The 27,187-nt window shown below is 41.5% G+C and overlaps 1 long non-coding RNA gene across 1 annotated transcript; it reads right to left on the bottom strand.

The window, feature by feature from the left end:
• Window positions 1-6,075: 6,075 nt before the first annotated feature.
• LOC140200814 (uncharacterized) lies at window positions 6,076-9,204 on the bottom strand. Its single transcript, XR_011886738.1, has 3 exons — window positions 8,912-9,204; window positions 8,383-8,462; window positions 6,076-7,788 (listed from the first exon to the last, which is right to left on the bottom strand). It is a non-coding gene; the product is annotated as an uncharacterized lncRNA (long non-coding RNA).
• Window positions 9,205-27,187: the final 17,983 nt, after the last annotated feature.

The following is a 27,187-nucleotide window of genomic DNA, read 5'->3' as shown; positions in this document are numbered from 1 at the left end:
GCACTCTGATACATTTATTACATTCCTCTTTGTGATATCACATTACATAAATTTAACCAGTGGTGTGATCACACGCGAGAGGAATGCAGTTGATAGAGGTGCTTCAGAGGCACAGGAGCCGCTGCTAATCTCCAACAGTGATGCTGATTGTGTTAATGGGTGAATGTTGACAGAACCATTAGCAATTCTTTGTTGATATAAACTGAAGGATAGCCGGGAGACGAATGGCTTAATTAAAAAAACGGCTCCCCATTAGTTCTGTTGAGTAGCTGAGGTCACAAATCAGAAAATTCTGGAGTGATTGCAGTCTCTAAGATTAATACCATGTTATCATTAAACTTTCATGGAAGGGAGGGATTTGCTGTTTTGTGTGCTGCATCTTACCCTACTGAAGCTGAGACTTGATCTAAAGAGTTCTCTGATAGAAAGTGCTAAGGGCACCATTGACCACGGGTGGAATCAAAAGATATCAGAAGCCCTGGTGTGGAAGGGCATACCATCAGATCAGATACAACACAATTTCAGAAACTGGGAGAATGGAACCCTTACAGGACACAGGGTAGGAAGAGGTGCAGTCAGTGTAGTGCAGATGTCCCTGACTGGTAGCAGATATTGGTTACTAAGCTATCCTCTGAAATAGAGATGGAGTGTGTGAGGAAGGGAAGGGTTGGAAGTGGTCCAGATGAAAGTGAGCACAGTAATTCACACTAAAGTTGATGAAGCATTTTTTTTGTGGTTAAATGCAAGGAGATAGCGTGTGAACTTCCATCAATATATTGGGGAAAAGAAGTGAGTGATAGGACTGTTCCAAGATGGTCAAAGGGACAGGCAAAGGCTGGATACACCAGGGATCCTAATTGGCATAGAAACAGCTCTTCAGCTCATTTTGTCCATCTGACCATTGAGTACACATCTGTATTTAATCCCACTTGCAAGTATTTGGTCCACAGTCTTCTATGCCTTGGCAATTCAAGTGCTTGTCTGAATAATTCTTCAATGTTGTAGGAATACCTGCCTCCACCAGCCTTTCAAATTGTGCTCTGGAAGAAAAAAAATCATTCTCCTATTCCATTTAAACTTTTTACCCATTACACTTAACCCATGCCACTGGGATTCAACACATCTGCCATATGGGGAAATATTTCCTGCTACCTACTCTACTCAATCACATTTAATGCTGTCACTATTAATTTAATTTTCCATGTTGCTCTCACGATGTCTTTAACTTCATATACTGCTCTATGAAACTTGCCATTAGATGAAGGAACAGTGCTTCATCTTCTGTTTAATTTAAAGCCCTCAAGACTCAAAACAGAGTTCAACATTTTCAGATAATCATCCATCAATTACACCCTTTGCATAAAACATTTTCAGTATTTCCAGTTGCATTTTTTCAGGTAACCTCATTGATTTGTCTTTACCTATTTACAGTTCCTTCAGACTACGTTTTGCATTCCCCTTCACCTTCCTTTCACCTTGTTTGTCACCTCTTCTGTCAGTTGTTCTGTTCAGCCCTTCATCCTACCACAAACATTTCTTAGAGCTCTTTCCATCCACCCCTTTTCTTTGCATCTTAAGGCATTTTTTTATCTCCTTTTCCCAGTTCATTGAGTCAATGAGATCGTTGACTCAAAACATAAACTTTGTTTCTCTCTTCAAGGATGTGTCTGAATAGCTGAGTATTGCCAATGTTTCCTCTTTTAATTTAGATAAATCCTGGCTGCATGCCTTGCCACGTGCTGAATTGGCAGAACTTAACAAAGTGCTGACGAACAAACATAATCGTCTTCAAAAGGCATTTGGCCTTTGTTTCTATTCACAAATATTATCTAATTTCTTTTGGAAGTACAAGTGTAGATATTGGATGTTGAATGAGCCAAGCTTACCTTTGACAGTACACTAAAAGATGTTTAGTGTCATATACAAAAAAATGGCTTCATAGATGCCAGACCATTGCTGATGGCTGTTAGTGAAACTACATTTTTGTATGAAATCAACAGTCTAGAAATAGGCTGGTTTTAAGTGACATAACTAACTTCTGAAAAAGTGACTAATGTGTAGCCGGATTATAAAACAGTGGAATGTGTGTGTTTTCTCCAGATGCTCCAGTTTCCTCCCACAATCCAAATATGTACCAGATCAGTTAATTGGTCATTGTAAATTGTCCTGTGATTAGGCTAAGGTTATCTGAATTTGTTGGTGTTCGCCGGAGCAGCATGACTCGAGGCAGGAAGGGCCTACACTGCACTATATTGTTTAAGTATAATAATACTACCTCTTGTATACACCATAGTTAATGTTAATCAGTGGATGTGTGAAGTTTGACTGATTAGGGGTACAGAATGTAGAAATAGAGAAAATCATTTGATCAGATTTTGGATTCTTTACCAGTCAGTGGTAGGAAATGTTCAGAATTTAATTAACGCTGAAATGCCTAACCAGCACAGGGTTGCAAATGCCATCAAACGTGTTTCTCTAAATATCCTCTTAGTTAGGAATTCGTACGTAGAATTCAGCAAGCTACAAAGAAAAGATTGTAAAGTGTCTTTTACCAAGAAAGACAAGAGCAGCAGGAGTGTGGGATTACCATTGCTTGGCAGTACCTTTCTAACATGCACGCTATTCTTATTCGGGAAAAACATCAGTAGTCCTTTATTGTTCGGTGGAAATCCCAAAACTCCCCAGACAACAGGACAGTGAGGGGACTTCACTAGAAGGATTGCAGTGTTTTTAAGTTATTGTTCATCATAACCTTTTCAAAGGCAATTAGACAAAGACAACAAATGCTCACCATGCCACAATGCCTGAAAATGAAATAAAAGAAAACAATACACATACAACATACTAAAATTTGAGAATTATTTCTTAAATATAATTGGGAAAACCTTTTAAAAATATTGTAGAACCTTTCAGATTGGTATCATTTTTTTGATACTTGGGGAAAGTCAGATATTTTGGTCGATAATGTGGGCTGTAATTCTGCAATCAACTTTTTTTGATTTAATATAATCAATATTATGCCATAGTTCATCTCAATCATTAAATATGACATGATAGAGTATTAAAGCAGCCATTGGACCTCAGTTCAAACAGTGTATTGCTAAAATTTTCTTGAGGGAAATATACCCTCGGTGATGAGAGCATTAAAATGAGTGTGAATCTTTGTAATTATGCAAGTTAAGATGTTGCAGAAATAGTTGGTATGTGTTGCAAAAAGCTGTGGTGTCTCTAGGATTTTTCAGTACTTTGAATAGATTAAATAGAGAGGTTGTTCCACAATTGCTAAACTCCACATCTGCTTAGAGAAATAGTAATTAATTTCTTCAAAAAAAATTCCAGTATGTCATGGAGGAATTAAAAACTGATTATATCATGTTCATTTTATGAGCATATTTAAATAGTGAAAAATGGCAAAAGTATCAGAATTGGAAAACAAGCCACTTTTTATTATGGTCCTGATATTTGAATTATGCTCCCGAGGGTGGGTTACTGAGTAATTTCAGAGACACTCAAGTAACACATTTATCTAAATGTACCTTAGTCAAAGGGCTCCAAATTATAATCACCAATGCCATCTGTAAAGTTGAGAAACTATGAAGTTTGAATAACAAATATTTTAGTGGTATAATGCTGACAAATCCCCTGCAATATCTGCTTAAGCATTGGTATCTACTAGTTTTGGGTAAAGTTGTAAATCTGGAATCAAAATTCAAAGTAGTTATTCAGTGAAGCTAAGTAAGACATCCTCTTTCAGGAAATCCTCCTGTAGTTTGTTGTAGTGTGAGGTGAGTCACTGCCTCAGGATTTAGGCACTGATTCATTGCCATATTGATGTGAAGTAAAAATTCCTTCGTGAAGTAACATTTTAAATATAAGATTTGAGTAATTTCAGACATAATGCAGAGAAACTCTTCTTTTCAGGCTGTCTGACTGCTTTGAAGATGACTTGCTTCAGCTGCTGTTATGAGGTGTCTATGAAGTGGCTCATAAATCCCAGGTGGAACCTGCAGGCTCTTTCATGAAGAGATGTTTATACACCTACTCTGTTTTGTGTTCTTAGTCAATTTTTTCTGATTTTTTTTGCTGAATTCTTAACTCTGCCAATCCTCAAGTTTGCTATGTTTTCTGGCAACCTTGGATCTAATACTGTTTTTATTTTAGTCATGATTTGGTCACCTTTACTCCATGTAACAAGATTGTTAACTAATCCCTTCTCACTGAAGTGTACCTAATCTAGGATACCTTGTGATGGATATTCACTTTCCAGAGCCAGAGAGAATTGTTTTTAACCTTGACTTTCTAGCTCAGCAGCATCATGTTTGCAAAGGGTCAGTTGTTTGTGACAAAAGTATTCCTTGCTCAGCTTCTTGGTGTAAACAAGAACTAGTCTTCAGTTCTGAGTGTAAAATGCAAGCAATAATCAGTCTGAAGTCAAAGAGACAGCTTTGCACACACCAGCACTGTCTATAGAGCACAGGCTACTGGCCCACAGCAGGAGACTGGCTGCTCGAGAGATATGGTTTGCAAAGTAAAATGACTGAGACATTCGCATCTGCATCAGCCCAAAATAAGAAAATGGGGTTCTGTTAATTGGCCTGCATCAAATGGTCAAGATATGATCGATCAATAGTTGAGATTTTGTGTACTCAGGAAGTCAGCTCTCACAGCCTTCATTTTGGGTGGTTGGGATCTCTGTCACCAGAAGTTAAGACCATCTGTGTGAATTACTTTGTCCTGCAAAAGTATCTGGGGGAAAAAAATCACATGTCAACTAGAAGCAAAACAGTATAAATGTTAGAAAGCATTGGGGCTTGATAAGAATGGCAAAGAGAGTAACAGAAAGATAGTATGATGGAAAGAACTCATATTTATTCCTCAACTTCTGGTTTCTACGATGGACGACTTGTTTGTCTGCAAATTGCTGGTATGTTCTTATAGTTTGTAAGAATTGTGTTTGGAAATCTTTTGTAGTTTATAAATCTTTTGAAATTTGGAAAACTTTTACAAATCAGAAAACTTCTCAGTTTTACATGTGTGTAATCCTCAGGTTCAGCCCGCATGCATTGTCTAGAGGAAGACAGCCTCTGGCACAGCCAAACTGAGAAATCTTGTTTCTGTGGATGCTGTGTCATGTGCTGCCCGGTTACAAATCCGAACCGCAAAATATCAGACAGTACACCATATGCGATTTAACGATAAATCTTAATCTGACTATAGAGTTAGTAAAGAAAAAGGGCCCCTTTTAATGAAAGTCTAATGCACATGTTGGAGCTCACGGATACATCCATTCGTTCCCCATCGACCTCCTCCCTGCATCACCGATCATCAGACCATCGCTCTAAGTCCACTCATCAGCCAGTCTACCAACTCATTCCATTTGTGTCTTCTCTCTTCATTTCTCACCAACAATAGACCATAAAATCCCTGCTCCCAAGCCCACAAGAAAGAACAAAATGCCTCTAGCACACATTCCAAAGCCCCCGTTATCTCTAGTCATAACCCAAACATTGCTGATACAGAGAAACCATTACCTAGCAGTGAAACATTACAGGGCGTTACACGTGTATTAAGAACTATCTGTTCAAGTTTAGGCATGTATCATTAAAAATAAAATAATCTGCATTTCAACTACTTTGTTAGCTGGAAGTATCCCCTCGTTGGTAGGGAGGGGAGACCCAGCACTCAAGAGATGGATTTTGCCAGCCGGACTTCACCACAGAGACTAGACAAGGAAGTAAGCTGGTCTCTGAAGAGCAGGTTGATACAGCATAACCCCCCCTCTGCCCTCTTCCCTCCCCCCCCGTAGTGAGAGTACCCCTAGATACCGATATTGATTGGGGCGTAAAATCTCCTTTTGAGTTTGATGGTTTGCAGACATTGAAACCAAAATCGTCATGACCCTATGCAAAACACTCAAAATGCCAGAGAAACTCAGCGTCGAGGGACATCTATGGAGGGAATAAGTAGTCAACGTTTTGGGCTGAGACCCTTCATCAGGACTGACTGTGAATAGGATGTTTAATAAGATGTGAACAGACTAGGATAACCTGTGTCTATTTGGCTCTGCAAAATATTGGTCTAAAAAGAAATACTCCACACTATTATTGCTAATTTAATTACTATAGTACCCTTGTTACACAAATTACTAATTTCAAAGATTCAAAGTACACTTATTATCAAAGTATGTATGCAGCATACAACCCTGAGATTCATCTTCCCACAGACAACCATGAAACAAAACCACAAAATCATTCAAAGAAAAATGTCAAACCCACAACGTGCAAAAAAAAAGAACAAAGCCAGCAAATGGCAAAAAACACAGAATGTAAAACAAACCACAAATCCTTGAAACAGTCCAGGCATATTCAGATTGGCTCAGTTCGGTTCCATCTAGTGCTGTGTTGTTCGTTAACTTCAGGTTGCAGAGCCAGTCTGCCCTGATCAAAAACTGCCAAAATAGTAACAACAAGGTATAACCAGAAACACAGCATTACATTCCTCAACTTCTGGTTTCTGCGATGGATGACTTAACATGAACTACAGTGTCCAATCCACAAAGCACATTGATTAAACCTGCCTCAGGGTCTAGGACTCTGGCACTATCCTCCAGCAGCATTGGGATAGAGGGAGGGTGGGGGAGAGAGAGAGACCATTTGAATGCAGGGAACTTCCTTCAGGAGCACTGGACAAGAAGGGAGACTGTCACACACGGCAGGTGTCTGCGTGTAACATCTTCCTCTGGCAGCAGCAAGGGAGAGAGCGAGAAAGACCAGTCACCCTCAGGTAGACAGCACTGTGCACCTGCTCACCTTTTGCTCACGTTGTCGATGATTTCAGTCTTCCTCGCCACTTTGATCAGAGAGAAATGGAGTCAATCATGGTCTCCAGGCTGCATACTTCACTCAATACCTCATCAAATCTCCTCGGAGACAGCAAGCGCCAGATCACTCAATTGACCTGAAAATGGCCCACAAACTGCAAGTCACAGGCTCTAATTGTAGCAGAACTACATTTGAAAGAAAAAGAGGTAAACAAAGACTTTTTATTTGCAGCCACCATCTTCTCCTGTTGATTCCATGACTGCTTGGATTTCTACAGACAACTTCTACCCACGTTTTGATCTCTTGGCACTTCCAGCTTTTACCCAGAAATCCTGATAATTTTTTTCTGAAACAATATATTTTCTGACTATTGGTCTGGTTTCCTTAGTTACTAAGAATGTCTCTCATCTTCATTTCCTTTTGCCTGTCCAAGGAGATACATTTATTTGAGCAGCTGAATTTCAGGGTGCTTCACCGTCCATCTCAGCTGATGGAGTTGGATGTCAGTAAAGGCCATGTCTAAGAGTTAGAGCTGGTCCATGCATTTCTCTCAAAGTTTCTGTGTAGGGTAGATCACATTCATTTGCCTCTAGGCAGATAGAATTTACTTTAAGAGGGTCTTTGGTCAATGACAGGAGATTGTTGAGAAGAATGATCTTTTCGCAGATGGAAGGAGAGTCTTCTGCCACGTCCACAGTTGGATTTGTCTCCATTCTGGAAGCAGTTTATGATTTTTATCATTTCTAATGCTCCTTGGTATGTTGTTCTCTGCCTGGATATAGATGATGAAATAATAGATTTGTGACAGAAGCTCTTCTCTTGAGAATTTTAGAACTTCAGCAGGGATGCCACCTTTACAAAGGCTTCATTTACTTCTAGTTGGATGTGGTCTTTCTAGGGCTTGCCAGACAGGAATGTCTCCAGTGCTGGACTGAGATGGTCATGGACGTTCACACCAAGGGCAAGGCTGTGGTTGATCATAAGACATAGGAGCAAAATTAGGCCATTTGTCACATTGGGTTTGCTCTTCCATTTGATCAAGGTTGATTTATTTCCCCTCAACCCCATTCTCCTCCCATCTCCCCTTAACCTTTGATACCCTTACTATTCAAGAACCTATCTACCTTTGCTTTAAACATACCCAATTACTTGGTCTCCACAGCCATCTGTGGCAATGAATTCCACAGATTCACCAGTCTCTGGCTAAAGAAATTCCTCCTCATCTCTGTTCTAAAAGGATGCACTTCTATTCTAAAGCTGTGCCCTCTGGTCCTAATTTCTCCCATTATTGAATATATTCTCTCCATGTCCACTCTATCTGGGTCTTTCAACATTTGGTAAGTTTCAATGAAATCCCCCTTTATTCTTTTAAACCCCAGTGAGTACAGGCCCAGAACCATAAAACACTCTTTATACATAAATCCATTTATTTCTAGGATCATTCTTGTAAACTTTCTCTGGATCCTCCCCGAAGCCAGCACATACTTTCTTCAATAGGGGGCCCAAACCAGCTCACAATGAGAAGTTGGATCTTCTAAGTCTTCAAGCAGTTGTTGACTACCTTTCTGTCCTTGGTAAATTCATCTCTGTTCTCGACTTGCACTGAAGTGGGGGTCTTGACTGTTGGACTGGCCTCCTCTACTGTAAAGATGAAGCCACACTTAGGTTGGAGGAACAACACCTTATATTCCATCTGAGTAGCCTCCAACCCGATGACATGAACATTGACTTCTCAACCTTCCGCTAATGCCCCACCTCCCCCCCCCGTACCCCATCCGTTATTTCTTTATTTATATACACACATTCTTTTTCTCTATCTCCTTTTTCTCCCTCTGTCCCTCTCACTATATCCCTTGCCCATCCTCTGGGTATTTTCCCCCCTCCCCCTTTTCTTTCTCCCTAGGCCTCCTGTCCCATGATCCCCTCATATCCCTTTTGCCTATCAACTGTCCTGCTCTTGGCTCCATCCCTCCCCCTCCTGTCTTCCCCTATCATTTCAGATATCCCCCTCCCCCTCCCACTTTCAAATCTCTTACTAGCTCTTTCAGTTAGTCCTAACGAAGGGTCTTGGCTCAAAATGTCGACTGTACCTCTTCCTAGAGATGCTGCCTGGCCTGCTGCGTTCACCAGTAACTTTTATGTGTGTTGCTTGACAGTTTTATAGAGCATCTGCAGATTTCCTTGTGTTGTCATCCATGCATGTGATAGTTGTCAGTGAGCTGCTGATCCTTCTGCACTCTTTTCATCCACCACATGTTCTTTGCCTTTGCCTCGCATCCAGTAGAACTGCTTTTTTTCCTTTAAGGAAGACAGTGTTTTCTTCTTCTGAGTTTTAATGGTGATTGACAGTCCAACTCAAAGGTGCATTACTGCCACCAACTGGACTGGAGTGTGGTGTAGAGAGTTGGGAAATAAAACCCCGACTGGTTCTTTATCAGATGAAAACTAAATTAACCCAAAGAACCCTATAGATTGTAAATAATGAAAAAAATGTGAATTAAATTAAAATTACTTTGATAACTTAGTAAAGTTTTTAAAACAAAAGTGTCAACTCCCCAAAAGCTAGTAGTACAGCCTACATTTGCTTTCTTTCAAACTCGTATGCTTCACATTGTAAAAAAATGTATTCAACTGTTTCATAATGATAACAACACCTACACACCCCAGAGTGATGTTTTCCAACAAGATGTAAGGAATAATTAAATATAGTATGCTCAATTCTAAGTCAAGTCAATATAATTCCTTTCCTTCTTGTCTTACCCCTTCTCTGATCAACCCAACAGTTTTATGTATTCTGTAAAGGGGTCTCCCCTCGTGCCCAATATCCCAAAGGTCTTGCCAAAATCCCATAATTCTTAGCCCCAGCAATCCCTTAGCTTCTGATTTGCTAAGTGGAAAGTCAATATCCACAGATGAACTTTTAATGGTGTTTTTGGCCAAACAATCAACACTTTTATGTTCAGAGACCCATAAGAAGCAGACACGAAGACCAATATTTTGAATATGAAATAAAGTCTGAAGAGCTTCCAGCAGTAAATCTGACCTACCGCTAGAATGACCTGTTTTAAGACTAGTCAAAATCGAAAAAGAATCTCAACAAATTATAACTTTGCAAGGACAGATTTCTTCCACACTCTGTAAGCCCAAAATGATGGCAACCAGCTCTGCAGTATATACCGATAAGTGATTAGTAAGACTAATTAGTAAGACTTTATTGTTACCTGTAATTCAGGCACAAAAACAGCCACATCGACATTCCCTGTTAGATTATTGTTTGGTCCATCAGTAAAAATAGCTAACATATCACAATGATTTTCCTTATCATATTGATGAACCAACAGACTCTCAGGCACATCAGGATCCTTGAACTTTATTAAATCATGCAACTTAAAGTCAATTCAAGCCATTGGAAAAAAACCATGGTGTGGTTACTGAAAAAGCTACAGTGTGAAATATTGTGTAATCCAGCAAACCCATATTCCTACCATGATAGGAACCCAGCTACCCAAAACTAAAAACACTCTTCTTGTGATGTTCCCAACAGTCTAAGATGGAGTGTCCAATCTGAAGGGTTTTTATATCTATAGATCATTAACTCCTTGACCTTCTGGTCATTAAAAAATCCTTGGTAGAGGAATCAGTGCCTCTTTGAAGGTACCTGTTATTGTGGAAATCAGTGCAGCCTCAATGCTGTAGCGTGCTTGAGAAACACAGATGACTGTTCCTCAAATTCTCTTGCCCTGGGAATTTTCCTTACTTCAATTTTCTGTGTAGTAGAATTTCGTTACTTTGTATCATACAAGATTCAGTGTTCAAAGTAAATCTTATGATCAAAATATGTATATGTCACCACGTGTCACCATGAGAGGCATTTCCTTGTAGACATTCACAGTAGAAAAAAGAAATGCAATAGATCAGTGAAAAATTTCACACAAAGACTGATTAAAAATCAATGTGCAGAAGAAAACACTGTGTAAATAACAATAAATAAATAATATTGGGAACATGAATTGCAAAGTGAATCCATAGGCTGTGGAATCAGCTCAGACTGAGGTGAGTGAAATTATCCATACTGGTTCAGCCTGACGGTTGAAAGTTAATCATTGTTCCTGAACCTGGTGATATGGGTCCTGAGGCTCCTGTATCTCTTTCCTGATGGCAGCAGTGAGAAGAGAGCATGTCCTGGATGGTGGGGTCCTTGTACCAGGATAACAGAAGACAAATAATTTTTTGTCAAAGAATTCCTGAATATCCAAGCAATCACTTAAAACCAATACTACAATGACAATACCAATGCATTAAAAGAAGTTTTCAACTATATCAGTGCTGGTGTGCTTGTTCTTGCTACCTATTTTGATTAGTTTATCTCTAGGAATGCATGTGTAGCTTTATGTGCATTCAGGAGGTTTGGAATGGTTCCAAAGTTCAGTTTTTATTCCACAGATTCACAGACTTCTGTCTAAAGAAGTTCTTCTTCATCTCTTTACTTAAAGGACATCATTCTATTTTGAGGCTGTGCCCTCTGTTTCTAGACTACCCCACTATAGGAAACATCCTTTTCACATCCACTCTATCTAAGCCTTTCAATATTTGATAGGTTTCAGTGAGTTTCGCTCATTCTTCTGAACTCCAGCAAATGCAGCCTTTTTACTGATAATCCTGTTGCATTCTGCAACTCTTTTCTTGGTGCCATTCTGTCCCAGGTTTATTCTTATTGGAATCCAACACTGAGAAAATTCTCTGATTGAACCGTCTCATTCAGTTGGTTGTGCTGCACTATTTTGTTGTGGAGAGCACCATCAGCTGGCCATCCTAAATGCTGCAAGGGAAATGGGCAGTTCATCCCAATTATATCCCGATCATATAGCAAATAAGTTCAGAATCAAGTTTATTAGCATTGACCAATGTAGTGAAATTTGTTGTTTTGCAGCAGCACATAAAATCTATGAGAAGTTACAAAATAAATAAAAAGTGCAAAAGTCAATTCACGAGGTAGTGTTCATGGGTACATTGGCCATACAGAAATCTGACAGTGGAGAGGAAGAAGCTGCTTTTAAAACGTTGAGTATCGGTATTCAGGCTCATATACTTCCTCCTCAATGGCAATGTGAAGAGTTGGTGAAGTTCTTTAATTATGGATGTCTCCTTCTTGAAGTCCCTCCTCTTGAAAATGTCCTCTGGCAGGGAGGCTTGTTTCTGTGATGAAACAGACTGGGTCTACAACATTCTGCAGCAGCTTGTGATCTGGTGCATTAGAAGCTCTATATCAGGCTGTGATGCAACCAGTCAGAATCCTCTCCACTGTATGTCAGTAGAAATTTGCAAGAGTCTTTGATGACATACTAAAACTCCTAATGACGTAGAACCACTGGTGTCCTTCTTTGAGATTGCATCAATGTTTTGGGCAGAGTATAGATCCTCTGAGATGTTGAAGCTCCTTGTGCTTTCCATTGCTGACTCCTCAATGAGGACTGGTGTGTTTTCTCCTGATTTCTCCTTCCTGAAGTCCCCAATCAATTCCTTGGTCTTGCTGACGTTGAGTGTGAGGTAGGTTGTTGCTAAGCCACTCAGTCAGCCACTCACTCCTAATGCTGCAACAACAATGGTGTCATCGGCAAATTTATAGATGGTGATTAAGCTGTGCTTAGCACACAGCCATGGCTGTAACAAGGATAGAGCAGTGGGCTAAGCCCACACCTGTGTTAATTATCAGCAAACAGGAGATGTTATTACCAATCTACACTGTCTACGATCTCCCAGTAAGGAAGTCAAGGATCCATTGCGGAGGTACAGAGGCTTATGTTTTGAAGCTCGCTGATTACTACTGAGGGGATGATGGTGTTGAACTGTAATCTATAAACAGCCTAATGTACATTTTTCTGTTGTCTAGGTGCTCCAAAACCAGTTGGAGAGCCCATGTGATTGTATTCTCTGTATTCTGTTGTGTCAGTAGGCAAATTGCAATGGGTCCAGGTCCTTGCTCAAGAAAGAGATTTTGGCCATGAGCAACCTCTCAAAATGCTCCATCACAGTAGATATGAACGTTACTGTGTGATAGTCATTGAGGCAGTTCATCCTGCTTTTCTTGGGCACGGGTATGATTGCTGCCCTTTTGAAGCAGGTGGGAAGCTTTGACTACAGCAGTAAGAGGCAGAGGATGTCTTTAAAAACTCTAGCCAGCTGATCAGCACAATTTTTAGTACCGAGCTTGGTACACCATCATAGTATACTAATACTACCATATACTACAGTCTACCATATTTTTCATATTTTGTGCTGGAAGTCATTACTACTTACCTGCTTTCAGAGGAAAGTTTGGTCTAAAGCAGAAAACAGGTCCATGGTAGACACTATTTCCCTGGCCCTACACTTACCTTTGGAGCATGTGGACAGTAAAGACACCCACGGTAGCCCAACATTTACTGACTACAGTTCTGCCTTCATTGCTATTGTTCCAAGCAAGCTTATCACCAAACTCCAGACCTGGGAGTCAATGTCTCCCTCTGCAAATGGATCCTTGACTTTCTGACCAACAGACCGTAATCAGTATGGATAGGCAGCAGCACCTCCACCACGATTACCCTTAACACTGGTGGCCCACAAGGCTGTATCCTCAGACCCCCGCTCTGCTCCTTGTATACTCAAGTGCGTGGCCACATTCTGTTCTAACTCTGTCTACAAGTTTACAGATGATACCATTGTAGTGGGTTATATCTCAAATAATGATGAATCAGAGCACAGGAAGGAGATAGAGAGTCTAGTGACGCCAACCTCTCACTCAATGTCAGCAAAACAAAGGAGCTGATTATTGGCATCAGGAAGGGGAGGGGTTGGCAGTGCACTTGTTCCTGTTTACAACAACAGTGCTGAGGTTGAGAGAGTTGAGAGCTTCATGCTCCTAGGAGTGAACATCACTAATGACCTTTCCTGATCTAATCTGTTGATGCCATGACCAAGAAGGTCCACCAATGCCTCTACTTCCTTGGGAAGCTACAGAAACTTAGCATGTCCCTGTCACCCGTCACCAATTTTTAATAATGCACCATATAAAGCATCCTACCCAGATGCATCATGGCTTGGTGTGGCAACAACTCTGCCCGTGACCAGAACTCACTACAGTTTCTTGTGGTCCTGGCTCAGCACATCATGGAAGCTAACCTCTTCTCTGCAGACTCTGTCTACTCTTCTCGATAAATCAAAGTTCAAAGTACATATATGTCACTGTATACAGCCCTGAGATTCATTTTCCTGTGGGCATACTCAACCAGTCCATATTAGAATAATAACAGTAATGTAAACAATGAAAGACCACACCAACCTGAGTGTGCAAAAAACTACAAACTGTGCAAATACAAAAAGAAAGAAATAATAATAAATAAATATTGAGAACATGAGATGAAGAGTCCTTGAAGTGAGTATATAGAACATAGAAATCTACAACAGATTACAGATCGTTCGGCCCACAATGTTGTGCCGATCATGTAATCTACTGAGTTTGCAGAAGCATTTCCATGATGGGGCAAGAGAACTTGAATGAAGGTATCTCCTTCAGTTCAAAAGCCTGATGGTTGAACTGCTCCTGAACCGGGTGGTGTGAGTCCCAAGGCTCCTGTACATTCTTTCTGATGGCAGCAGCAAGAACAGAGCATGTCCCTTTTGAAGGCTAGAGCTGCGGCTTTTAGGTCCGGGGATACCAGTCGCTACACGGAATCCAGGTGTGAGCTCCGGAAAGCCATTAAGGGCGCCAAGAGGCAATATCGAGCCAAGTTGGAAGCCTAGGCTAACCAGAGGGACGCTGGTAGACTATGGCAGGGTCTAAATGAGATCACTGGGTGCAAAGAAAAGGCTGGGAATATCAATAACTGAGGCGCTTCTCTTCCTGAAGAACTTAACATATTCTACGCAAAATTCAAACAGAAGAGGAGCGTCCCGCTCCCTCCGGATGAACCGGACCTGGTGGCACCGAGATCCATCGTCACCGAGGAGGACGTTAGAAGGGCCTTCCTGAAGATAAATCCAAGGAAGGTGACAGGCCCAGATGGCGTCTCAGGACAGGTTCTCCGGGCCTGTGCAAGCGAGCTAGCTGGAGTGTTTGCTGACATCTTTAACTGCTCCTTGCTTCAGTCTAAGATCCCCTCGTGTTTTAAGAAGACAACGATAATCCCGGTGCCGAAGAAGAGCAAGGTAGCATGCCTGAATGACTATCAACCTGTGGCTCTGACATCAATTGCTATGAAGTGCTTCAAGCGATTGGTTATGGCACAGATCAACTACAGCCTACCGGTCAACCTCGACGCTTTGCAATTCCCCTACCAGAGCAACAGGTCAACGGCAGATGCCATCTCTCTGGCCCTACATTCCTCCTTAGAACACCTGGAGAATAAAGACGCATATGTAAGGCTCTTTTTCATTGACTACAGCTTTGCCTTTAATACCAGCATTCCAAATAAACTGATTCCTAAGCCCCAGAACCGGGGCCTTAGCGCTCAGATCTGCAGCTGGATCTTCAACTTCCTCACAGACAGGACCCAGGCTGTAAAAATAGGGGACAAGCTCTCCTCTACAATCACTCTGAGCACCAGTGCCCCACAAGGCTGTGTACTCAGCCCCCTGCTGTACTCACAGTAAACCTATGACTGTGTAGCCAAGTTTCCATCAAACTCAATATATAAGTTTGCTGATGACACAACAATTGTAGGCCATATCTCGGATAATGATGCATTTGAGTACAGAGAGGAAATTAAGAACCTGGTGGCATGGTGCGAAGACAATAACCTATCCCTCAACATCAGCAAGATGAAGGAATTGGTTGTTGACTTCAGAAGGAGTAGCGGACCGCATGACCCAATTTACATTGGTGGTGTGCAGGTGGAACAGGTCAAAAGCTTTAAGTTCCTCAGGGTCAATATCACAAATGACCTGACTTGGTCCAACCAAGCAGAGTCCACTGCCAAGAAGGCCGACCAGCACCTTTACTTCCTGAGAAAACTAAAGAAATTTGGCCTGTTCCCTAAAACCCTCACTAATTTTTATAGGTGCACCGTAGAAAGCATTCTGCTAGGGTGCATCACAGCCTGGTATGGAAGTTGTCCTGTCCAAGACCGAAAGAAGCTGCAGAAGATTGTGAACACAGCCCAGCACATCACACAAACCAATCTTCCATCCTTGGATTCACTTTACACCACACGCTGTCGGTGCAGTGCTGCCAGGATAATCAAGGACACGACCCACCCAGCCAACACAATTTTCATCCCTCTTCCCTCGGGGAGAAGACTCAGGAGCTTGAAGACTCGTACGGCCAGATTTGGGAACAGCTTCTTTCCAACTGTGATAAGACTGCTGAACGATCCTGACTGGGATCTGGGCCGTACCCTCCAAATATCCGGACCTGCATCTCGTATTTTTTTGCACTACCTTACTTTCTCTTTTCTATTTTCTATTTATGATTTATAATTTAAATTTTTAATATTTACTATCGATTTGTACTCCAGGGAGCGCGAAGCGCAGAATCAAATATTGCTGTGATGATTGTACGCTCTAGTATCAATTGTTTGGTGACAATAAAGTAAAGTAAAGTTCTGGGTGGTGGTGGTGGTGGGGGGGGGGGGCGCTAATGATGGACGCTGCCTTCCGGCAACAAAGCTCCATGTAAGTATGCTTTAGATAAGGTTTTAACCATGATGGACTGGGCCATATCCACTACTTTTTGTGGGATTTTTTGTTCAAGGCCATTGGTGTTTCCATACCAGACTGTGATGCAGCCAGTCAATATACTTTACACCACATATGTATGAAAATCTGTCAAAATTGAAGATGTCATGCTGATGAAATAGAGGCACTGCTACGCTTTGTTTGTCATTGCAGTTAAGTGCTGGGCCTAAGACAGGTCTGAGGAATTTAAGGTCGGTGACACTCTCCACCTCTGATCCTCCGAAGAGAACTGGCTTATGGATCTCCACTTTCCTCCTCCTGAAGTCGATAATCAGCCCTTGCTTTTGCTGACATTGAGTAAGAGGTTTTGTAGTGCCGCTTGATTTTCAATCTCCCTCCTATGTGCTGATTTGTCAGCTCTTTTGATTCGAGTTAATAATGATTATGCTGGCCAATGCAGCTAGCATAATCAAAGACCTCACTTGCATCAGACATCTCTCCCATCTCTTACCAGGCAGAAGATACAAAAGCCTGAAAGCACATACACCAGGCTCATGGACAGCTACTATCCTGCTGTAATAAGACTATTGAATGATCCCCTTAGTAAAATTGGATGGATTCTTAACCTCACAATCTGCCTTGCTGAAACCCTTACTGTCTACCTGCACTGCATTTTCTCCGTGCTGTAATACTTCAAAATCAGAATCAGATTTAATATCACAGGCATACGTTGTGAAACTTGTTAACTTTATGGCAGCAGTACAATGAAATACATGACAAAATAAATATGGAGAAAAAACTGTTACATTGAGAATATATATGTATATTAAATAGTTAAGTTAAAATAATGGTGCAAAACAACAAATAAAAAAGTAGTGAGGTAGTATCCATGGGTTCAATGTCCATTTACAAATCAGATGGCTGAGGGGAAGAAGCTGTTGCTGAATCACTGAGTGTGTACCTTCAGGCTTTTGTACCTCCATCCTGATTGTAACAGTGAGAAGACGGAATGTCCTGGGTGGTGGGGATCCTTAATGAAGGAAGCTGCCTTCCTAAGGCACCGCTCCTTGAAGATATCCTGGACACTGTAGAGGCTAATACCCATGATGGAGCGGACTAATTTTACAAGGTTCTGCAACTTATTTCGATGTTGAGCAGTAGACCCTCCACCCCCATCACCCCATACCAGATGGCGATGCAGCCAGTCAGAATGCTCTCCACGATATATCTGTATAAGTTTTCGAGTGTTTTAGTTGACGAGCCAAATCTCCTCTAACTCCTAATAATATAGCTGCTGTCTTGCCTTCTTTATAGCTACATCAATATGTTGCAATCAAGTTAGATCCTCAGAGATATAGACACCCAGCAGCTTGAATTTGCTCACTCTCTCCATTTCTGATCCCTCTATGAGGATTGGTTTGTATTCCCTCACTTTTCCTTCCTGAAGTTCATGGTCTGTGTTTAGATCTTGCTGATATTGAGAGCAAGGTTGTTGCTGCGACACCACTCAACTAACTGGTATATTTCACTCCTGTATGCCCTTTCTTCACCATCTGAAATTCAGCCAGCAATGGTTGTATCATCAGCAAATCTATAGATGCTGTTTGAGCTATGCCTAACCACACAGTCATGGGTGTAGAGAGAGTAGAGCAGTGGGCTAAGCAGGCATCCCTGTGGAGCGCCAGTGTTACTTCCAGTCCGCACAGATTGTGGTCTTTCGGTTAGGAAGCTGAGAATCCAGTTGCAGAGGGAGGTACAGAGGCCTAGGTTCTGAAGCTTTTCGATCTGCACTTTAGGAATGATGGTGTTAAATATTGAGCTATAATCAATAAACAGCATCCTGACTTAGATATTTACATTGTCCAGATGACAAGGCTCCCTGGAAAGCCATTGAGATTGCTTCTGCTGTAGACTATTGTGGCGATAGGTAAATTGCATGGATCCAGGTCCTTCCTAAGACAGGTATTGATTCTAGCCATAACCAACCTCTCAAAGCATTTCATCACCGTAGATGTGAGCACTACTGGGTGATAGTCATTGAGGCAGCACACACTGCTCTTCTTGGGCACTGGTATAATTGTTGCCCTTTTGAGGCAGGTGGGAAATTCTGACTGTAGCAGCAAGAGATTGAAAATGTCTTAGAATACTCCCACCAGCTGGTTGGTATAGATTTCCAGAGCCTTACCAGGTACTCCAGTAAGCTCTGCTGCCTTGCAAGGGTTCACCCTCTTGAAAGACAGCCTGGCGTTGGCCTCCAAGACAAATCACGTGCGATGCTGAGGTTTTATTCTCCCTTTCAGAGCGAGCATAAAAGGCATTAACCTCGTCTGATAGTGAAGCTTTGCTGCCATTCATGATGTTGGGTTTTGCTTTGCAGGAAGTAATGTCCTGCAAACTCTGCCTGAGTTGACATACATCGGACGTTGCCTCTAACCTCTCCTGAAATAGTTTCTTGGCTCTTGAAAAAATCCTCCACAAGTCATACCTGATTTTCTTGTACAGTCCTGGATTGCTAGACTTAAGTGCCACAGACCTAACCCTCAGCAGACTGTGAACCTTCTGGTTCATCCACGGCTTTTGGTTTGAGCATGCACAGTAAGTTTTTGTAGGCACACACTCATGCACACAGGTTTTAATGAAGTTGGTGACAACTGTGGCAAACTCATCCAGGCTCAAAGGTGCCTCCCTGAACACAGTCCAGTCCACTGATTCAGAGCAGTCCTGTAAGTGCACCTGACCCTCTTTGGTCCATACCTTCTTGGTTCTGAGTACCGGTGCTGCAGTCTTCAGTCTCCGCCTATACTCAGGAAGTAGAAGTACAGCCAGGTGATCAGACTTTCCAAAGTGTGGGTGTGGGATAGCATGGTAGGCACACTTGAACTTAGTTTAACAGTGGTCCAGTGTGTCTCCTCCAGTACTACAGCTGATTTGTTGATAATAACTATTTAGTGACTTTATCAAGCTGTTCTAGTTAAAATCCCCCAAAATGATGTGGAAGGTATCAGGATATGCTGTTTCATGCCTGCTGATTGCATCATTCAGTTCGTCTAGAGCCAGTTTAACATTAGCCTGAGTTAGAATGTACACCCCTACCAAAAAGATCGCTGAAATCTCTCGCAACAGGTAAAATAGCCAACACTTAATTGTGAGATACTCCAGGTCTGGTGACGTCACCAGCACATTAGTACACCACGGGGAGTTGATCATGAGGCATGCACCTCCACCTCTGTTTTTGAGAGACTTCACTGGCCTATCTTGAGGATGTATTATGAACCCATCCATTCGGATCACTGCATCCAGCACAGAAGGGGTTAACCAAGATTCCTTCAATCAAAGGATGCATGTATTCCTAACATCCCTCTGATACAGCACCCCAGCTCTGAGATCAGCAATTTTATTTACCAGAGACTGCACATTTGCCAGCAAGATAGTTGGTATTGGGAGTCGTAAACCTCGTTTTTTAAAAATGCACCATCAGACCAGTACATCAACCTTCTTTTGCTGGCTGCTTCTTATAGGGACAGTGTGCTGGCCACAGTCTGGGCTAATTCCGTCAGTTCTAAGCAGTGATAGATCGTTCAATTGCATTAGAACTTCTTCACTGACTGTATACATCACAGATGCAGTTATGGTTCTCAGCTGCAGCAGGCTAAAACAAGAATATTTGATGATTTCCATCATTTTTAATGAGAGCTACTGTAGGATCGTCTGAGATGCTGGCACCCTGGAAGTAATGTACTTTATTCTGCACCCTGTTTATTCATTTCCATAGATGCTGCCTGACCTACTAAGTTCCTCCAGCATTTTGTGTGTGTTGCTTTGGATTTCCAGTATCTGCAGAATCTCTTGTGTACTGTTATAATGAATGAGTGATATGCAAGATAAAATTTTCACTGTACTTCAGTGCATATGAAAATAATAAATCATCTTAGCAATTCACCAAGATTAGTGTAGCTGCCTGCAGCTACATTAGAGATTTAGGTGTTGCTGTGCACATTGGGTACGAATACCACCCTGATATTTAAGATAATCACTGGGAACTTTTGTCTGTAGCATACGATAGTGTCTAATTGCTGGAAATGATAATGACAAGGGGCTGCAGCAAGGATGAAGGGTGCCGGGAGAGTAATGAAGTAGGACTGGAAAAAAATCTAGCACGAAGTGAGTGGAATGACTAAGAAGGATGGGGTGATGGTGGCATGGGTTGGGGCAGAATGGTAGCAGGGAATGAGCGGGTGCTGAAGGTATTAGAGTGAATTGTGTTGAGTTATTAGAAGTATCTCCTTCAGCACTCACAGCTATTAGCCAATTCTAAAACTATCACCATCAATGTCACAGTGATATGCATCAACCTATATCAATGATTCGAATAACTTTTATGACTTTTTTGTGACTCCGTAACTGCAAGATTTGAATCAGTCAGCTGTAGATCCTCCCTCACCATCATTCTGGGCCCCAAACAGTCCTTCCAGGTGTCTAAATGTTTCCTCAACATATTGATCTAGTGAACCATTTCATATGTATTCCACGAACTTTCCCTCCACTTTACTACTAATAGTTTGATTTGTCCAGTCAACACATAGATTAACATTCCCTATGGTTTCTGTATTGTCACATGGCCCCCTAACTTCCTGATGTATTCCTTCAACTAAGATATGCATCATGAAACTCCCAAAGATAATGCATCATATTCTATGTAATTCTTCATGGAGTTTCGCAATTAAAATATGATTTTTATTCTGGTATGAAAGGTGTTGATAACACTTTTAATGATTTTGTGTTTTGCATCACTTGGGGAATTCATTCAGGCAAGTCTGGGCTGTAGAACAGGCACTGTTTTTGGACAAGGAATGTGATAAGGATCTTTGGTTTTGCAATTACCTGACAAGATACTGCAATACTGAGATGAAGGAAAAGTGTGTTTTCATTTAACTGGCTCTTTCAATGGTCTGTTTGTTATCCAGAAAGATTGTTGAAGTAAGCTAGATCAAACTGCAATAATCATGTTAGATTATACACACTTTGATCATGAGATTATAAGAAGTAAGAACAGGAGTAAACAATTGAGCCCAGGCAGACAACAAGCCTGATTTGCCATTCAATGGAATCATGGCTGATCCAACTTTCCTCAAAATTCACTTTCCCATTTTATCTCCACAATTCTTGCATCCCCCTAACTGCTTAAACATCTATTTTAGTTTTGAATAGACTTAAGGAATTAATTTTCACGACTTTCTTTGAATAGGGATATCACTCATTCCCAACCCTCTCAAAGAAGAAATTCTTCTTCATCTTAGTCTTAAATGGGCGTCCCACCATGCCTTTCTTATGAAGGATCAAATCCCATAAGAATCTCATGCTTTATAATTTCACCTCTTGATATTCTAAACCCCAGTGAATATAGACCCAACATGTTCAATCCATCCCCATAGGAATCACTCCGATACCAGGATTGTTCAAGTAAAGCTTCCCTGAATCACCTCCGATGATAACATAGCTTTCTGTATTCTGCAGATCCTGGAAAACCATAGTAACACATATAAGATGCTGCAAGAAATCAGCAGATTAGGCATTTCTATGGAATGGAATAAATGGAATAAATGGAATTTTGGGCTGAGAAGCTTCATAAGGACTGTAAAGGACAGGAAAGAAGCCAGAATCATTGGAAAGGGAGGTGTAAAAAGCCAGAATTTGTGTGTTACTCTAAGTATAATCTCATTAATACCTTGTGCAGCTGTAGCAAGATCTCTTTAATTTTACCCTTCAATGCCTTCAAAATACCACCCTGCATTTTATTACTGTCCGTTAATTATGCAGCTTTCTGTGTTTTATGTACGAGGGCTCCTAGATCCCTTTGAGCTACAGCTTACTGCTGTCTTTCTCTATTTAAATAATTTATTTTATTATTCTGCCTTCCAAAGTGAACAGCTTAAAGAAAGATTATCTTTGCAACAAATACCTAGGACAATCTTGATAAGGGCATTGGTAGTTTTGCTGGAGTTGAATCCTGACTGGGAGAGGTTTGAATGAATTTTGGAGGATCCAGTTCAATGATCTTAGAAGAAAGAGAGAATGGATATGGGGAAGTAGTTTGTGATTCCTGTGTGTCGAAATTCTGTTTTCTTGAGAAGTGGGTGGAGCAAGGGGGCAGGTCAGTCTTAGCAGCTCACGGTAGGGGCTTCCACTTTCTTGGTCATCCCGATCTGATCGAGTATGAGACTAAGGCTAACACAGGACCAATCCACTTTGAAAACTACACTCACAGAGTCTGTACTCTTCTACCTGTTTTTGTACATTGTTATTTGGGGTACCGGTGCCAGTGATTATCCAGACAACGGTTATTGGTCAGTGAAACTGGAGTTCTTGGAGGCCAGTGTGTGGGTGTCAGAGGGTCGTGAACCGTTAATGCTACAATTATAAAGACAGGCAATTGCCCAGTCAATCGCCCAGTCAATCATCCATTAGGCGCTCTTCTCAACTTAGCCATCATTTTTTAAAAACATTAACTTTATTTGCCGCATGTACATTGAAACATACAGTGAAACATGTCACTTTGCATCAAAGACGAACACAGCTTGAATATACAGTACCCTAGGGTCAGTCTGCATGTGTCACCATACTTCCAGCACCAACATAGCATGCTACAACTTACTAACCCTAACACACATACCTTTGGAATGAGGGGGGAAACCGGAGCACTTGGAGCAATCTCATGCAGTCACGGAAAAAATGTACCTCCTTACAGCCAGCGGCAGGAACTGGACCCTGACCACTGATTGCTAGAGCGGTAAGGCGTTACACTCACTGCCACACTACCATTCTGCCTGATCACTACTGTGCTGTGCGGTACCAATTGAAAGGAAACAGATAGAATATGGACATTTTTTGGTATAGAGCCTATTTCAGAACATCAATCTCCTTGTTTAGTTACCGAGATAATTTCTGATGGATTGTTAGTTAAGCATAAGATCACAAGCAGGAGTGAGCCATTCAAACTTTTGTGTCTGCTTCACCAGTCAACAAGATTGTGGCTAATATTTTACCACAGTGCTATTTTACTGCTCAAAACCCCTAGCAATCAATCTATCATTTGTCTTTTGAATTGTCTGCTGAATGTTAACATTCAATGGTTTGTATACAAAGTCTCTTTGAACATTGTCACCTTTCTATCTCTCACCATTTCAAAACTTCCTAAGTAGATGATTCTGCATTTTTCCATTTTATAATCCATCTGTTTATTCATTGAATTTGTCTCTATCTTCCTGTGCTATCTAGGTGCCCAACTGCCATTACGCCACTGGCTTATAGGGGAGCAATGAAGGTCCTGTATCTCTGGTTGTCTTCCTTCTCTGGTATTTTCCTTCATTGTGTCAGTAGCTCGGTTTTCACTACTGTCAGTCATGTAATTTTCAGGTGGAGACTCCGGAATACTGTTGCACTCAGATGTAGAAGGATTTTTCATTGCTGTTTCCATAACAATTTTGTTTTACCAGTCAGGGTTGTTATCCCTGACCTGAACCCCCAAACCTGGCAGATCAGTGGGCCACTCTTAGTCTGGCCTCTACTCTTTGACTTGTTTGGCATGGGTGACCCTACCAAAAGCCAAAGCATAAAGCCCTGACTCCAACCAACATAGCTCTCCAGGTTATTGAGGATCACAATCTCCAAACCCTACAATAAGGTTGTGGTCCTCTTGGAGGGCTACCTAAACGTGCATTATCAGCTAAAGCATTTATTAAACTTGGTCCACACATCAGAAAAATTGGTATGTGCGGGGCCCAGCATTGATACATGACATTGATTACAATAATGGCCCACTGGTTCTTACTCAGTTTTCTGCCTATTGACCAATCCTCCATCCGCACCAGTGAACTCGCTGCCACAAAACAACAAATTTCACAACATATGTCAGTAAAAATAAACCTGATTCTGATTCTGAATAACCTTTTCTGTGGTACCTTACAGAAAGATTTCTTAAAGATCAAATACTCCACATCCACCATCTCCCTCTCATTTATTCTGCAAGTTTTCAGCTCAAAGGAATTAATATTTAACTAGTGTTATTTTCATTTAATAAATACATGGTGAAGCTGTACAATCTTATTATTACTTTCGAAGTACATTGCTCTTAATTCCTTCACAATGAATTTCACAGGTTTTCCTATTAGTGATCCCAGGCTAACCGGGCTGTAATTCCTTGTTTTCTCTCACCCTCTTAGAAGGATTTATTCAATCTCCCTTACCTCTCCAAGATGATTGAACCTTCCATTCTAGATTCCATGGTAGTTTGAAAGATGATAGTAAGCATGTCAACTATCCCCATCGCTATCTCTTTCAAAACCTTAGACTGGAGGTCATCAGATCCTGGGGATTTTTAGATTAGATTATGAGGACATTCAGTCCTCGTTTATTGTCATTTAGTAATGCATGCATTAAGAAATGACACAATGTTCCTCCAGTATGATATCACAGAAACACAAGACAGACCAGGACTAAAACTGACAAAAACCACATAATTACTTTCCATTTTTCTATTTTCTATTTATGATTTATAATTTAAATTTTTAATATTTACTATTGATTTGTAATCCAGGGAGCAGGAAGCGCAGAATCAAATATCGCTATGATGATTGTACGTTCTAGTATCAATTGTTTGGTGACAATAAAGTATAAAGTATAATTATAACATATAGTTATGACAGTGCAAAGCAATACAGTAATTTGATAAGGAACAGACCATGGGCACAGCAAAAAAAAGTCTCAAAGTCCCGATAGCCCCGTCATCTCACGCAGATGGTATAAGGAAGAAAAACTCTCCCTGCCATGAACCTCCAGCGCCGCAAACTTGCCGATGCAGCACCCTGGAAGCACCCGACCACAGCCAACTATGAATCCGTCCGAAAACTTCGAGCCTCTGACCAGCCCTCCGACACAGAGCACCGAGAACCACCTCTGCCGAGTGCTTCGACCCCGGCCCCAGCTGCCAAGCGACAGGCAAAGCCGAGGATTCGGGGCCTCCCCCTCTGGAGATTCTGGAACGCACAGTAGCAGCGGCAGCAAAACAGGCATTTCAGAAGTTTCACCAGATGTTCCTCCGTGCTGCTCACATCCGCCTCCATCAAATCAGGATTGTGCACAGCATCCTACTTGACAGATTACAGATATTCATTCCAGAGTGGCCGCTGCAGACTGCGTCGCGCCGCCATCTTCACACTAGCCTATTGTTTTATTGAAAACCTTTGATTTCTACTTTTTTTTTCTACTGATGTAAATTTCTTTCAGCACCAAATTCACTCTTGGCCTGCTATTCTCTTTTAACAGGTTTCCATGTCTTCTTTCATGAAAAATCTGAATGGCACCATTCCTGAGCATTAACAAGCTGAAGACTACTAGCTCACAACTTGTTGCCTAGCCTATGTTCAATGCTGACATGACTAAAGCAATGGCCAGCACAATCATGTAAGCCACGGACAACTGTGGAGGCCAAGTAATTGGCTATATTTAAGGTGGAGTTTCATAAGCTGTTGATTAGTCAGGGTATCAAAGGTTATGGGGAGAAGGCAAGAGAATAAGGTAGGGAGGTTTAATAAATCAGCCATGACAGAATGGCAAAGCAGACTTGATGGGCTGAATGGCCTAATTCTGCTCATATGTCTTATAGTCTTATGCTCTTAAGCCATCATGCATGCAAGTATGTCAAAAGAAGTAAACCCCCATTCAAACCATAAACTGTTAGCAGATTTTAATGTCTTTAGAAGTTTTATTAATTATTGACCTACTCATTTTCATTCGCTATGATGCTACTTAGAGACCCAACAACCCGCAGGAGCCCTGAACTTCACACTAGTTTTCCTGGACATCCATGAGAACTTGGCAAAGCTATTTGCTTCATAAAAACATAGAAAATAGGTGCAGGAGTAGGCCATTCGGCCCTTCGAGCCTGCACCGCCATTCAGTATGATCATGGCTGATCATCCAACTCAGAACCCTGTCCCAGCCTTCCCTCCATACCCACTGATCCCCTTAGCCACAAGGGCTATATCTAACTCCCTCTTAAATATAGCCAATGAACTGGCCTCAACTGTTTCCTGTGGCAGAGAATTCCACAGTTTCACCTCTCTCTGTGTGAAGAAGTTTTTCCTAATCTCGGTCCTAAAAGGCTTCCCCTTTATCCTCAAACTGTGACCCCTCATTCTGGACTTCCCCAACATCGGGAACAATCTTCCTGCATCAAGCCTGTCCAATCCCTTTAGAATTTTATACGTTTCAATAAGATCCCCCCTCAATCTTCTAAATTCCGGAGAGTATAAGCCGAGTCGATCCAGTCTTCATCATATGAAAGTCCTGCCATCCCAGGAATCAATCTGGTGAACCTTCTTTGTAGTCCCTCTATGGCAAGAATGTCTCTCCTCAGATTAGGGGACCAAAACTGCACACAATACTCCAGGTGTGGTCTCACCAAGGCCTTGTACAACTGCAGTAGTACCTCCCTGCTCGAATCCTCTTGCTATGAATGCCAGCATACCATTCGCCTTTTTTACCACCTGCTGTACCTGCATGCCCACTTTCAATGACTGGTGTATAATGACACCCAGGTTTCATTGCACCTCCCCTCTTCCTAATTGGCCACCATACAGATAATAATCTGTTTTCCTGTTTTTGCCACCAAAGTGGATAACCTTACATTTATCCATATTAAATTGCATCTGCCATGA

The sequence above is a fragment of the Mobula birostris genome, chromosome 7 (genome assembly GCF_030028105.1).
Source record: "Mobula birostris isolate sMobBir1 chromosome 7, sMobBir1.hap1, whole genome shotgun sequence".
NCBI classification, from domain to species: Eukaryota; Metazoa; Chordata; class Chondrichthyes; order Myliobatiformes; family Myliobatidae; genus Mobula; species Mobula birostris.
The sequence above is the reverse complement of the archived record's forward strand: the minus strand, read 5'-3'. Positions and strand labels throughout refer to the sequence as shown.